A 15,164-nucleotide genomic window follows, 5' to 3' on the forward strand; every position below is an offset into this window, starting at 1 on the left:
CAGCTTGGGCTGTTGCTTCAAAGGGTGCAAGCCCCAAGCCTTTACAGCCTCCACATGGTGTTGGACCTGAGGGTGTGCAGAAGGCAGGAGTTTAGGAGCCTCTGCCTGGATTTTAGAGAATGTATGGAAGTGCCTGGATGTCCAGGCAGAAGTCTGTTGTAGGGCTGGAGCCCTTATGAAGAACCTCTACTAGGGAAGCACAGAGGGGAAATGTGGGGTTGGAGCCCCCACACAGAGTCTGCACTGGGCACTGCCTAGTGGCCCTGTGAGAAGAGGGCTACCATCTTCCAGACTCAAGAACTGTAGATTCACTGACAGCTTGCACCATGTGCCTGGAGAAACCATAGGCACTCAGTGTCAGGCAGTGAAAACAGCCATGGAGGCTGTACCCTGCAGAGCCACAGAGGCAGAGCTGCCTAAGACTGTGGGAGCCCACCCCTCGCATCAGCATGCCATCAGTGTGAGACATGGAGTCAAAGGAGATTTTTTTGGAGCTTTAAGATTCATTGACTGCCCTGCTGGGTTTTGGACTTGCATGGGGCCTGTAGCCCCTTTGTTTTGGCCAATTTCTCCCATTTGGAATGAGAACATTTACCAGAAGCCCATGACCCCATTGTATCTTGGAAGCAGCCAATTTATTTTTGATTTTATAGGCTCATAAGTGGAAGGGATTTACCTTGTCTCAGATGAGACTTTGGTCTTGGACTTTTGTGTTAATGCTGGAATGAGTTAAGACTTTGGGAGAGTGTTGGAAAGGCATGATTGTGTTTTAAAATGTGAGGACATGAGATTTGGGAGGAACTGAGGCAGAATGATATGGTTTGGCTCTGTATCCACCCGAATCTCATCTCGAATTGTAATCCCCATGTGTTGTGGGAGGGACCTGGTGGGAGGTGATTGGATCATGGGGCTGGCTTCCCAATTCTTTTCTCATAATAGTGAGTGAGTTCTCATGAAATTTGGTGGTCTAAAACTGTGTGGCACTTGCCCCCTGCCTTCTCCTGTCACCTTGTGAAGAAGGTGCTTGCTTCTCTGATATGGTTTGGCGGTGTCCCCACCCAAATCTCATCTTGAATTTTAACTCCCACAATTCTCTTGTGTCGTGGGAGGAACCCAATTGGGGGGGGGAGGGTGGTGGTGATTGAATTATGGGGGTAGGTCTTCCCGTGTTTTTCTCATAATAGTGAATGAGTCTCATGAGATCTGATGGCTTTAAAAATGGGAGTTTCCCTGCACAAGCTCTCTTTTTGCCTGCTGCCATCCATGTAAGATGAGACTTGCTCCTTCTTGCTTTTCACCAGGATTGTGAGGCCTCCCCAGTCATGCGGAACTGTAAGTCCAATAAACCTCTTTCTTTTGTAAATTGTCCAGTCTCGAGTATGTCTTTATCAGGGGCATGAAAACGAACTAATACATTCTCCTTCACTTTCTTCAGTGGTTATAAGTTTCCTGAGGCTTCCTCAGCTTTGTGGAACTGTGAGTCAATTAAACTTCTTTTCTTTATGAATTGCCCAGGCTAATATACCCTCTCTATGTATATTCCAGGATATGGTTTCCTCTGCCCTACTTAATCACTAACACATCTTATACTGTCTAACCTCCATAATTTTGTTGAGATTCTCTGCTGATGTGTTTCCTTTTTTCCTATTCTCTCTATCATTTAGGGTTTGTTGTTTTTAATTCCTTTGCTATCATTTTATTATGGTTTTGGGTGGGAGAGGAAATAAAATGGCCAATCCACCACCTCGAAAATAAATTAGCACATTTATTTGCCTATCTTCATCTCCTAACTAGTCTGTGAGCTCCTTAAGGGTAGGGAAGGTTATTATTCATTTTTATATACCCAAAGTATATCAGTCACTGCCCAGCCAGAAAAATGGAAACACAAGGAAGATTTCGCCAGAGAGAATTTACTAGAGGAAATAGTTTACACACGTATTACAGGATAGAAAGGACAAAAGGGAGCACTGGGTTCACCTGGAGATATTACTGAGGAAGCTGTTACCAACCTAGCCCTGGGGGGACCAAACAGGGGAAACTGCGGTTGTCAAAAGCTCTAGAAACTCAGAGTAGGGGACCTATGTAGTGGGAGCTCAGGCCACTGAGGAGTGGTTATGACCAGGTTGTAGTCGTACCTCTAGGGCCCAGTGATGATGTTGTAGGGACCTCTGAGGGCCAGTGATGAGGCTAGATGTGAGTTGCCAAAAATGTTCAAGCAGAAGCCAGCTGTTGCAGCTGGGCTAAGTGCCACTGACGGGTACACTAAGCAAAAAGAAGAAGGAAGAAGGAAGGTGCTTGTCTCTTTGTCCTGCCTGCCTTCCCATCTCTCTCCAGAATTTAACAGGAAGCCAGCTGGCAAAGGGGTCTCGGAAATGTAGTTTGCAGAGTCCCTGTCCCAGCATGACAAAGCCCAGTATGGAAGAGTGAATTTGGAGTTGAGATACAATAGTTGAAAAAGGGCACAGAGGATCTAACACAATATATATATATTTCTAGGCAAAATCTTTCTTAACAGTTCCAGACTTTATTTCTAACCATTTGTCAGTCATTGCTTTTTGTTATTCCTTGGCAATATCAAAGGCAAACATAGAAAATTAGTTACTAAGCACAAATCAGTTTTCCAACATTGCACTGTACCCCGCAAATGCTTCAACTTAAAATGAAGAAACCAGCAACATGGTGGGAATGTAAATGAGTACAACCACTGTGGCAAGCAGTATGGAGATTCCTTAATGAACTAAAAGTAGAACTACCATTTGATCCAGCAATCCCACTACTGGGTATTTACCCAGAGGAAAAGAAGTCATTATATGAAAAAGGCACTTGCACATGCATGTTTATAGCAGCACAATTCACAACTGCAAAAATATGGAACCTAAATATCCATCAACCAACGAGTGGATCAAGAAAATGTGATATATATGCACCATGGAATTTTACTCAGCGTTATAAAGGAATGAAATGATGGCATTCACAGCAACCTGGATGGAGATGGAGACTATTAGTCTAAGAGAAGTAACTCAGGAATGGAAAACCAAATGTCCTATCTTCTCACTTATTAGTGGGAGTTAAGCTATGAGGACACAAAGGCATAAGAATGATATAATGTACTTTGGGGATTCAGGGGGAAGGGTGGGAGGGAAGTGAGAGATAAGAGACTACACATTGGGTACCGTTTATGCTGCTCAGGTGATGGATGCACCAAAATCTAAGAAATCACCCCTAGAGAACTTATCCATGTGACCAAACACCACCTGTTCCCCCAAAACTATTGAAATAAAAAAAAAAGTAAAAAAAGAAAAAAAAGAAAGAAAAAGAAACCAGCAACAAAGTGTTGTTTTCAGAGGAAGGATAATTACCTAAATGGAATGAATCATGTGTTTACCAAAACTTGGCTGCTTCTTCGGTCTTCTTGTCTCCAAAAAGGTCAACATTGCCCAGCTACCAAAACCCAACTCAGGGGGTAATTCTCTACAACTTATTCTGCTTCAACCCCCACATTCCAGTCACTGAGTCTTGTCAGTTTCACTTCACAGAGTCTCTTAATTCCATCTTCTCTCCTCAGCTGCCTTTGCGATTGCCTCGATCTGGCCCTGACTACATTTCCTGTGGACCACTGCAGTTACGTCCAAGTGGTCTCATCTTATCTTTCTTTTTGTTTGTTCTTCAGTTGATGACTAGAGTGATTTTAAAACTTTTAAAAATTATGCAAATCTGATCAGATTAATGTCAAGGTTATATCCTTCCATTGGTAAAGACGTTAGTGTTGTTTAATTCTTCAAGGTCATTGAGAGCAGTGTCAGCGACTGATGGAAGGGAGAAAGAGAAGAGGGCTGCACATGCCTATGGGCATGTTTGAAATGACTGAATTTCCATTTTGTGCAAATGCTAGAGGGTGGTATGGAGAAGTAAAGGACAAAGATTGATCTTGATTCTCAGCATTTGAAAGAGTGAGATAAAAGAAACCTGAGGTAAAGATTGGAAGAGAAGAGAGAAGAGTAAAATTTAGAATCATAACTTTTATTTCTCATGACTTGGCAAGCAATGGAATTTTTGCATTAATGTGAAGGAAATTAGTTTTATAAATTCCAGAAGTATCTATAACAATTCCCTAAAAAGATATAAAGGAAAAGACCCTAAATGATATTGTAAAGGAGGAGAAAAAAATGTAAAACAGAGAATGAACTTATTGTTCTTTTTTGAGTTTCAAGAGAATACCAAAAAAAGTCACAAAAATTTTTTCACAGTTGCTCTGCATGTGTGTGTGTGTATGTGTGTGTGTTTAATATCAAGAGAATCACCACCATTTTCATAAGCCTATAATAGCAGTTTCTGACATCTGCAAAGCATCCTGAAATAAGAACAGTGCAGACCTGGTTGGAGGCATAAATCTGTGAAATATAGGTAAGGTTTGCCTTTTATTTTATTTTATTTCATTTCATTTATTTTACTTTATTTTAAAAGACAGAGTCTTGCTCTGTTGCCCAGGCTGGAGTGCAATGGTGTGATCTCGGCTCACTGCAACCTCTGCCTCCCATGTTCAAGTGATTCTCCTGCCTCAGCCTCCCAAGTAGCTGGAACTACAGGTGTGCACCACCATGCCCAGCTAATTTTTGTATTTTTGTTTAATAGAGACGGGATTTCACTATATGTTGGCCAGGTTGGTCTGGAACTCCTGACCTCAGGTGATCCACCCACGTCAGCCTCCTAAAGTGCTGGGATTATAGGCGTGAGCCACCGTGCCTGGCCTAGGTTTGCCTTTTAAATGGTTAAGTCTGGTACATCCTCTATTTGAAGCAAGAGAATTAAAAATGAAGAAAGAAGGTGGTGGATTGTTCCTGTAATCCCAGCTATTTGGGAGGCTGAGGCAGGAGGATCATTTGAGCCCAGGAGTTCGAGGCTGCAGTGAGCTATGATTGCATTACTGCACTCCAACCTGTGCAATAGAGTGAGACCCTGTCTTTAAAAAAAAAAAAGAAAAAAGAAAATTTGGAAAATTGGCAGCCAACAAAAGAAAACATTCTTACTTCTCACTCTATTAGAAACAGCTATAAGTGAATTCATTAAAATCCAACCAAACTGAAATAAAATAATAGAGGCAAAGTTATTTTAATTTCCTGGACTGGGAAATCTACCTTTTCCAGCAAGACAGAAGATTGATGAGAAAGAGATTATACATCTATCCAGACTTATCTGGCACAGTTCTTTAAGCATTTGAAGATGATGGTGATAGGAAGAATAAGAAACTAAAATAGCTATTTTATTGTGATGTGAATAAAAATATTGCCATCAAAGCTTACTCAATAATGTTTTGAGTTTAGATACATTATAAAGTCAATCAGGAAAAGCATTTTACAGTATAAATACCTTATAGAATTAATAAAACCCTGTATAATTTAAAAACAAAATCATAAGGAATCCCTGAACTTAGGTTTACAGACAGGCTATAACAGATTGCATGATGTGTACACGTCTGTATGATTGGGTAGGATAGACTTTGCACAGATGGCCTGAGCCCTGGTGGGACTGACTTAGCCAGGAGGAAGGAGGGCTGTTTTCCAATTTATTTTCTTAGAGGAAATAACTTTTTATAATCCATCCCGTCAAAGGGGGCGCTTTTTCCTAATTCATTAAAAGTCTTGCACTAAGTTGCTAGCATAAATGTTAATAAAGACCAAGAAGAGTCCTGGGATAGCTGTAGTAGAACATGGGTCTAGAAATATGTAGGCGCAAGTTTAAGTCCTTCCTGGGTCACTAACCATGAATGTGGTCTTAGCATCTCTTAGTCTCATTTCCTCATTTGCAAAATTACTTGGATTACCTCACAATGTTGCTGTGAGCATTAAATGTGATAATATATTTAAAAGTGCTTTGTAAACTCATAAAGTACCATTCAGTGTTCATTTAGTGAACATACATTGAGCACTTACTATGTGCCAGGTACTTTGTTAAGCTTTGCAGATACAGAGCTGCAAGAGACATAGTCCTTTAGTCCTTGTCCTTGGAAAGCTCTGTGGGGATGCAGATGAACCCATAGATTATAATGCATTACAATCTTTAACGTGAAAGATGCTATGGACTTATAGAGGATGGAGAGGCCCAAGATCCTCTTTTTTTTGTTGTTGTTGTTGCCTGGGCTGTAGTGCAGTGGCATGATCTTGGCTCACTGCAACCTGCACTCTCCAGGGGTTCAAGCAATTCTCCTGCCTCAGCCTCCTGAGTAGCTTGGATTATGGGCACCCACCACCACGCCCGGCTAATTTTTTTGTTTGTTTTTAGTAGAGACAGGGTTTTGTGATGTTGGCCAGGCTGGTCTCGAACTCTTCATCTCAAGAGATCCACCTGCCTCAGCCTCCCAAAGTGCTGCGATTACAGGTATGAGCCACCGTGCCTGGCCGAGAGACCCTCTCTATGTAAGACCCCCAGACCGCCAATGCTACTTACCAGAAATTTATACACTTAGATGACTTCAGATCTATAGTACTACATGGATCTGGATAGGAAAATAAAAGACACCAGTACAGAGCTACCTCTGCCACAAAGTTACCTTCCTGCAAATCAGAAAGAGAAATCTCTTCTAGACGATAAGTTGCAAAACATGGCTCTTCCGCAAAGACTAGTCAGAAGAAGGCATCCCTTTTGGTGGGCCAGGGCATAGGAGGACCAGATTGGAGTCATCTCTTATATACAGGGGCCACTGTATCAGGCACAACCTCAGCCAGTAAACATGGTGGCTTGGCAGTGTAAAATACTGCAGAATACAGCATGCACACATATATGTGCATGCAATTTAGGGGGAGGAATTAGTTCTGTGAACTTGGCCTATGTAAACAGACTGATATACTCCTGGAAGGGATGGGAGTTTGCAAAAACTAAGAACTACATGCCAGTTTTACCATGTGAACAAAAGAGGATTTTGTAGAGGGGTATGAGAGCCCACCAGGAACACAGAAAATTCTGGGGACTTAGAACAGAGGAAGTTTAATGCAGGAACTGGTCACCAAGGTGATGGGATTGCTAAGAAGTCAAATAGGAGATGCTGAGTCAACCTAGACCCTGACAATGGCAGGAAGCTAATGTCACTCTTAGGTGGGGGTGACAGAGAGAGGAGTCAGTTATGCTGGAGTCCAGAGGCCAGGACCACTCTATGGAAAATGAGGCCACAGTAGGCCTGGGTGGTGTGAGCTGACACTGCAGAGAGACAGAGCCACTGCTGGAGATGCTGGTGAAGGCAGAGAAGGACGGGGAGAAACCCACTAGCCTCTCCTTTACTTCTTCAGTGTCACTAGGTACTTCTCCTGGCTGATCCCAGATCCTCCAACTGCAAGGAACCTTGGAAATGCAGCTCGCACGGCTCAGCACTCTGCTACCCAAAGCAGGCCGGGGAAGTGGGTGGAAAGACATCTGAGGGCTCCAGGTTGGTACAGAGAGTGGGAAGAAAATACGAGACTGAACGGAGTAACCACAGAATGATACGAAGTTCTTTTTAATAAAGCTGTATAAAAAGAAGCAACATAGGCCCAGCGTGGTGGCTCATGTCTGTAATCCCAGAACTTTGGGAGGTCAAGGTGGGTGGATTACTTGAAGCCAAGAGTTTGAGACCAGCCTGGCTAACATGGTGAAACCCCATCTCTACTAAAAATACAAAAGTTAGCTGAGCATGGTGGCATGCGCCTGTAATCCCAGCTGTGTGGGAGGCTGAGGCATGAGAATCGCTTGAACCCAAAAGGCAGAGGTTGCAGTGAACTGAGATCGTGTCATTACACTCCAGCCTGGTGACAGAGAGATACTCTAAAAAAAAAAAAAAAAAGAAGCAACATAGAGGAAGAAAAGTTTGATATACAATGCAATCTCTCGGAAACCACCCATTACCCCTGTTGTGAGACCCTCTGGCCTTTAGTTCTCTTGGATACTGAAATGAAACCCAGTTACTGCAGTTGTGAATCTGGATACCCAGTGCCAATATCAGTCATCCACTGATCCTACTGTTTGCAATCACAATGTCTTTAGTGTACCCACTTTGCTCTCTCTTATGCAAGTATCCTCTAAGACAGTGCCATCCAATACTTTTCTGTGATGATGGAAATGTTCTATGTCTGTGTTGTCCAATAGCCTAGCCACCCACCACATGTGGTCACTGGACACTTGAAATGTGTCTAGTGTAACTGAGGAACTGTATTTTAAACTTTATTTAATTTTAATTATTTATAATTTGAACTGAAATCTCCATATGTGGCTAGGAGCTACCATATTGGACAGATTTTCTCTAAGGTATTGGGACTGAGCATTTGGATAATCTCACTGGTTTATTCTACAAGGGAGAACTGTCTTTACTTTCCAGGTAATCCCAGGAATTAAACTAACTCAGATCATCAGAACAGGTTGAAATTTCACTGCACCCTCAGGCTTTGTTGATAATTCTGTTGTGTCCTCAATGCTTCATGCAACCAGGGAGATTCCAAGCCTCTCTTCCTGATGAAGTCAGGGGAGACAGAGAGACTTGTGGAAAGGTTCCTTTGCCAATATGCATCTGAGGAGAGCATGGAAGGCAGCACTCCCATTGCTCCATGGCCACAGAGTGGTGTGGAGGCATCTGGAAGGTTCTTTTTGTTTCTGTTTTTTTTTTTTTTTTTTTTGGCTTCTGAGAGAGGCACAGAAAAGGCTAAAAGGGGGAATTATAACATCTCAGAGGCTGCCACCAAAGAAAATGGCCCAGACCAAAACCAAAACAATAACAGTAACAAAACCAGGATGACATACATCCCAAAGATGCGAAAAAGACAGAGTATGACGGCGGACCTGAAGCCTGCTTGTATTACAAAATTATGGCTCCTCCTAGGGCCACCTGGAGTACATTTGACCCCTTTGGATGACAAGATCAGAGCAAAAAACCCTGGATGCACTGAGCTTATGTCTAAACAGAGAAAATACAAAAATGACTAAAATTACGCCCCAGAAAACCTGAGTTACAGACAAAACAATAATAGTTATTATTATACATAGATAATGTAGGCATAGTCAAGCATATTCACAGCAGCTTTGTTTGTAGCAGTAAAAACAGAAAAAAAAGAGAGAGGGAGAGAGACAGAGAGATTAGAACAATAATAAAAACAACAACAAAATAAAATCCTGTCAATGGAAGAGTGGGTAATTTGCAGAATCACTGAGAAAGTAGCACTATACCATAGTGAAAATATGTGCATTCGTGTGGAAGAATTTCCAAGATAGTGAATGGAGGAAGCAAGTCCCAAAACAATATTTGAAAACATTATATAAGGTAGCAGGCAAAGCTGAGTAATATTTGATTTAGGGATACATACGTAAGTGGTAGCAACTATAAAAAAAAGTAGAGGCCAAGCTTGAGGGCTCACACCTATAATCTCAGCACTTTGGGAGGCTGAGGTGGGGGGATTACTTGAGCTCAGGAGTTGGAGACCAGTCTGGGCAACATGGTGAAACCCTGTCACTACCAAGAATACAAAAAAATTAGCCAGGCATGGTGGCACATGCCTGTAGTCCCAACTACTCAGGAGGCTGAGGTGGGAGGATCGCTCAAGCCCAGAAGGTAGAGACTGCAGTGAGCCGAGATCACACCACTGCACTCCAGCCTGGGCAACAGAGTCAGATCCTGTCTTCAAACCAGGCTGGGTGCTATGGCTCATGCCTGTAATCCCAGCACTTTGGGAGGCTGAGGTTGGCAGATCACCTGAGGTCGGGAGCTTGAGACCAGCCTGGCCAATATGGTAAAACCCTGTCTTTACTAAAAATACCAAAATTAGCCTGGAGTGGTGGTGCACGCCTGTAATCCCAGCTACTTGGGAGGCTGAGGCAGGAGAATCACTTGAACCTGGGAATCGAAGTTTGCGGTGAGCCGACATTGCGCCGCTGCACTCCAGCCTGGGTGACAGAGCAAGACTTCGTCTAAAACAAACCAAAAATCCCAAAAAACAAACCAAACCAAACAAACAACTCCCTATCCCCATAAACAAACAGATAAACAAAAAACCCCCCAAGCCCCAAAAAAGGAGAGAAGCAAGGCAAAGCCAGGACAGTGGTTACCTCTGGGAGGTGAGGGGAAACGGAATCAGGAGTCGCTCACTCGGGACTTGCATGGCAATAGGAATGCCCTTTTTCTTAACTTGTGTCGTGGGGACAAAGTTTTTATTTTCTTCCTCTTATTAAAGTGACCTATAATGCTCAGCAAATAGCATATGTACAATATGATACCTTTTCTGTAAAGTTTAAAACCAAGTAGAACCATATACTCTTTCTGAAATCATATTAAAAGCATACAGAGTACCCCAAATTCCGGGGAGGGGTTGATTCAGGGGAGAGAGAAGAACACAGGATCATGCAGAGTTCACAGGGGCTTCAACTGAGACAGGCATTTTTATTTTTTATTTCTTTAGCCAACTGGGGCTTGTTATATTTTGATATGCCTGAGATATTTCAATAAAATTATAAAAAGCTGACGCCACTGCGGCTTCATGGGAGAATCTGCGGGTAATGCAGACCTGGAACTGCAGATGTACTGCAGAGGAGAGCAAACGAGGAAAGAGGAACGCTAGATGACCTGTAGGTACATGACAGGTGCCAGAGATAGGAAGAAGCCCACAGAAAACCTGCGTTCAGAGCAAGGAGACCAACAGGGAAGCATTAGGCCTGCTGGCTGGGAATAATAATGGTAGATGGCTGAGAGAAAGCAGAGGGGCCCAGTATCTCATTCATTCATTGGGCACTTTTTAATGGACTGTTTCCACACGGAAGGCTTTGTTTTGCTCATCTCCTATTTTGTGTGTCTTCTTTAACAAGCGGAGACCACACTGAAGGGATTGAAAAATTTCAAACATAATCAGTGTAAAATAGGAAAGGGGTTATTAAGAGACCACTTGGTATCTTGCATTTCTTTTTGTTTGCTTGCTTGGTTTTGAGGAGCAGCCTAGGACAGGAGTTAAGGGTGTGGGCTCTGCAACCAGACTGCGAGGGTTTGAATTCCAACCAATTTTAGCTGTGAGTTCTTGAGCCAGTTGCTTTACTTCTCTATGCCTTAATTCCATAGTCTGTGCAAATGTGGACGACAGTATCAACCTTAGGAGTGGGGTTGGGAGGATTAAGTGAATTAATATACACAGAGAGCTCAGAACACATACCATATAAGGTTTCCTATTATTATTAGTTCTAGCATCCCTAAATTTACTTACGTTTGAAGGACAAATTAATTAACATCTTAGAAACAATGTCAGAAATGGTCATGGCAATTGGTTACTCAAGAGGACATGAGTGTGGAGAAATACGGTGGGGCTGGAATAGGAAAGGAAGATAATGAGGTATGTCCAGGTAGAGAAATAGACTGGAGATAAAAATTCAGGATCAGTAGCAGATCTCAGTGGTTGACCTTAGAAGCACATATTAAACTCACTGGATACATTTCATCATGAATAAAAGCCCTCCCTATTTGACTACTATTCAAGCGAGAAATTTTTATCTTTGCTTCATAGCTCCCATATACTTTCCTTGTAGGATAGCCTAAGTTTGGAGTTCTAGCTTTCTTCCTGTATTCCATTTCTGAAGTGACTTGAATGGACAGCATTCAACATCGAGGAGGGAGAAGATAATGTCATCTATAAAAGTTATTACTAGCACACATGGGACCAAATAACATAATTTGGAAAGGGGATACAAACTTGTTTTGAAGAAGGAAAAGCAAATTCCAACACGATTTCCTTCTGATTCATCACAAAAAATTTTATGGGCATTTAACCCTCTAGTTCTCTGCTTCATTCACTGATAATGAGGTCCAGAAAGTATGTATTAACATTTTGTCACTTTATATTTTTTCCAGGTTTATTTCAGTAAGTAGAGATCTGAAAAAAGTATTTTTGAGGTACCTCTATACAGCATTTCTTATATCTGGGATTTTTTTCTTTTTTCTTTTTCTTTTCTTTTTTTTTTTTTTTTTGAGACGGTGTCTCGCTCTGTCGCCCAGGCTGGAGTGCAGTGGCCGGATCTCGGCTCACTGTAAGCTCCGCCTCCTGGGTGCACCATTCTCCTGCCTCAGCCTCCCGAGTAGCTGGGACTACAGGAGCCCGCCACCACGCCCGGCTAATTTTTTTGTATTTTTTAAGTAGAGACGGGTTTCACCGTGTTAGCCAGGATGGTCTCGATCTTCTGACCTCGTGATCCGCCCCCCTTGGCCTTCCAGAGTGCTGGGATTACAGGCGTGAGCCACCGCGCCCAGCCATATCTGGGATATTTTAGTATCATTGAAATGTATATAAATTCTAGATGAGTATGTTACTGTGCTGAGGATCATTCAAAGCAGCGTAAGTTGATGTTGTCCTCGGGAGGCCATGCCAATTATGGTCTGTGTCAGTGGCTTGTGTTCATTTTTCTTTTTCTTTTTGAGACAAGGTCTTGCTCTTTTACCCAGCCTGGAGTGCAGTGGCACGATCATAGCTCACTGCAGCCTCAAACTCCTGGGCTCAAGTTATCCTTGCATCTCAGCGTCTCCAGTAGCTGGAACTACAGGCATGCACCACCTTGCCCAGCTTATTTTTAAAAAATTTTCTTCCCTTGAGATGGAGTCTTGCTATGTTGACCAGGCTGGTTTTGAACTCCTGACCTCAAGCAATCCTCCCACCTCAGCCTCCAAAGGGCACGGACTACAGGTAGGAGCCACCGCGGCTGGCCCAGGTGCTTGTTATTTTTGCACTTCTTTAGCAATACCAGCAACTTTCTCTAGCCCTAAAGGCCAAGGGTGTAAAACTAAATTTCTGGAGAAAAAGAAACCTTGAATAATTTTGCAGACTGGCTAAGCTTTCCATTTTATTTATTCAATTATTATTGAATGCCTAAGTCAGGTGTGTCATATTGATTCTGAAGACACTGAATCTAGTGGTAGATTTTTGGGGGAACACTTCATTAAGGTTCTAATTTAGTTGGTTTCTTGTGTCACTATGTTCATTGTCATTGACTTTCTCTTTCTGCCTATTGATTTCTTGGACTCCATATGCTTTTTCCAATAGTGTCAATCTGAAGTGGTTTTCTTCTAATAAGAAATGCCAGGTCATTGTCTGGGGAGCTGTAAACAACTTAATGGTGATTGTGCTTGGAAGGTGTTTTAGGTAAGGAGTTGGCCTAAACAGGGCCACCTTATCTTATTTTGCTTGGCTCACTTCTCATTTGTTTTGGTCTTGGAACCAAGAAATCTCAATATCCATCTTAGTGTGTGGTCTCTGATTTGGAAGGAATGACTTGGCAAGATTTTTAGAAATAGTAAGAGCTCCTCTGGATCATGTACCTACTCAACATAATGGAAAAATGGGACAAAATTTTTTCTGCAATTGCAGCTAATTTATAAGAATAATGAAGGGAGATGTACTGAGAGAGAGCGTTTCACTACTTGGTGATAATTAAGCTTTTAAAACTATGTTAAGAAAGAAATCACTAACCAAAGCAATAGCAGCAACTTTTCTACCAGAACAGACATTTCTAATTAATTCCTTGGCCATTAAACCCTTCAGGCCAATCCAGATGAGCAATAAAAAAGCAGCGAGAGAAGAGTGCTGGAGAAAGTTTTCTTTGACTGTCAGCACTAACAGTCATATTTTTTCACTGTTCTAAGTAGGAAATTGTGAGTTGCAAAAATGGCTAGGGGAAAATTTTAAAGTCTGAAATATTCATTACATGCTTATTAAAATAGAAATTCCATCTGTGTACTATAAAATTAAGTGATTCTAAGGAAAGTAATAGCTTTTAATATTCCTTCAGTAGGTCCTTTGTGACAGTTTGTGAGTTTGGCTAAAGAGAAGCAACACGGCTCTGATTTTCTTTCCAGAAGATGATGATTTTGGAATGGGAGCATTCATTTCCCTTTTGAATTATGTACACAGTCACTTTCCCAAGAACTCTGAAACTGAACATATCTTGTCCCTGTTTTCCTTCTGATTTCAGGACCTATAATGATTTGCCTTCCGTAACTGCAGATGGGCAGGGCTCTCCTCGTTCCCTTAGCACCCTTCTTAAATTCTTTGCTTGGATTACCATTAAGCCTAATTTGAATAGGAATTCACTCTCCTGTGTCGGTGGCCAGCAAAGCCGCAGATTCTGCTGCTTTTCACATTAAATGGTGACAAAAATTACTGGAGCTGAGGATGAGTATCTTTCACCGCGTAGATGGAAAATATCTAGGACCGCGCTGGATGCATCCTGGCCCAAGGCAACCGCTCTAAATGTGCGTGCACAAAACAATGCCTGACTTTCGTGAGTTCTTCACAATTTATAAGATATATTGACATATATGCCTTGACATATGCTAAGATCTTAATGTTTATGCTCCCCCATCCCTAATTCATATGATGAACGCAAATCCCCAAAGTGATAGTATTAGGAGATGGGGCCTTTGGGAACGAATTAGGTCATGGGGACAGAGCCCTCATGAATGGGATTATCTTTTATAAAAGAGGCCAAGGGGAGACTCTTAGCTTCTTCCACCATGTGAGGACACAGCCTCTAGCCGTGCTGGATCTTTGATGCGGAATCTGCCAATGCTTAAATATTGGATGTCTCAGCTGCTAGAATTATGAGATATACATTTTTGTTGTTTATAATCTACCCAGTTTATTATACTTACTAAGAAAATAGTCCAAATACAATAAATATATAGTCCAAAAACAATAAATGTTTTCTTAGCTTGAATGGACCAAGAAAACATAGTTTTTATTATTGTATCCTAAAACAATTGAGGTAGCCATGGCAGAGATTACTGTCTCCTCTGGATAGGACGAGGAAACTGAGGTATGAAAATAAAATTAAAAGAATTTTCCAAGTTCACTCATCCAGTAAGTGGTGGAAACAGAATTAAAATGCAAGCTTCTGAATCCTCTTTTTTTTTTTTTTTTTTTTTTTTGAGACACAGTCTCACTCCGTTGCCCAGGCTGGAGTGCAGTGGTGAGATCTCAGCTCACTGCAATGTCCACCTCCCAGGTTCAAGCGATTCTCCTGCCTCAGCCTTCCAAGTAGTTGGGATTACGGGCATGCACCACAATGCCCAGCTAATTTTTTTTGTATTTTTAGTAGAAATGGAGTTTCACTGTGTTGTCCAGGCTGGTCTCAAATTCCTGACTGCAGATGATTCACCTACCTCAGCCTCCTAAAGTGTTGGG

The sequence above is a fragment of the Mandrillus leucophaeus genome, unplaced genomic scaffold (assembly GCF_000951045.1).
Source record: "Mandrillus leucophaeus isolate KB7577 unplaced genomic scaffold, Mleu.le_1.0 Scaffold156, whole genome shotgun sequence".
Lineage (NCBI taxonomy): Eukaryota > Metazoa > Chordata > Mammalia > Primates > Cercopithecidae > Mandrillus > Mandrillus leucophaeus.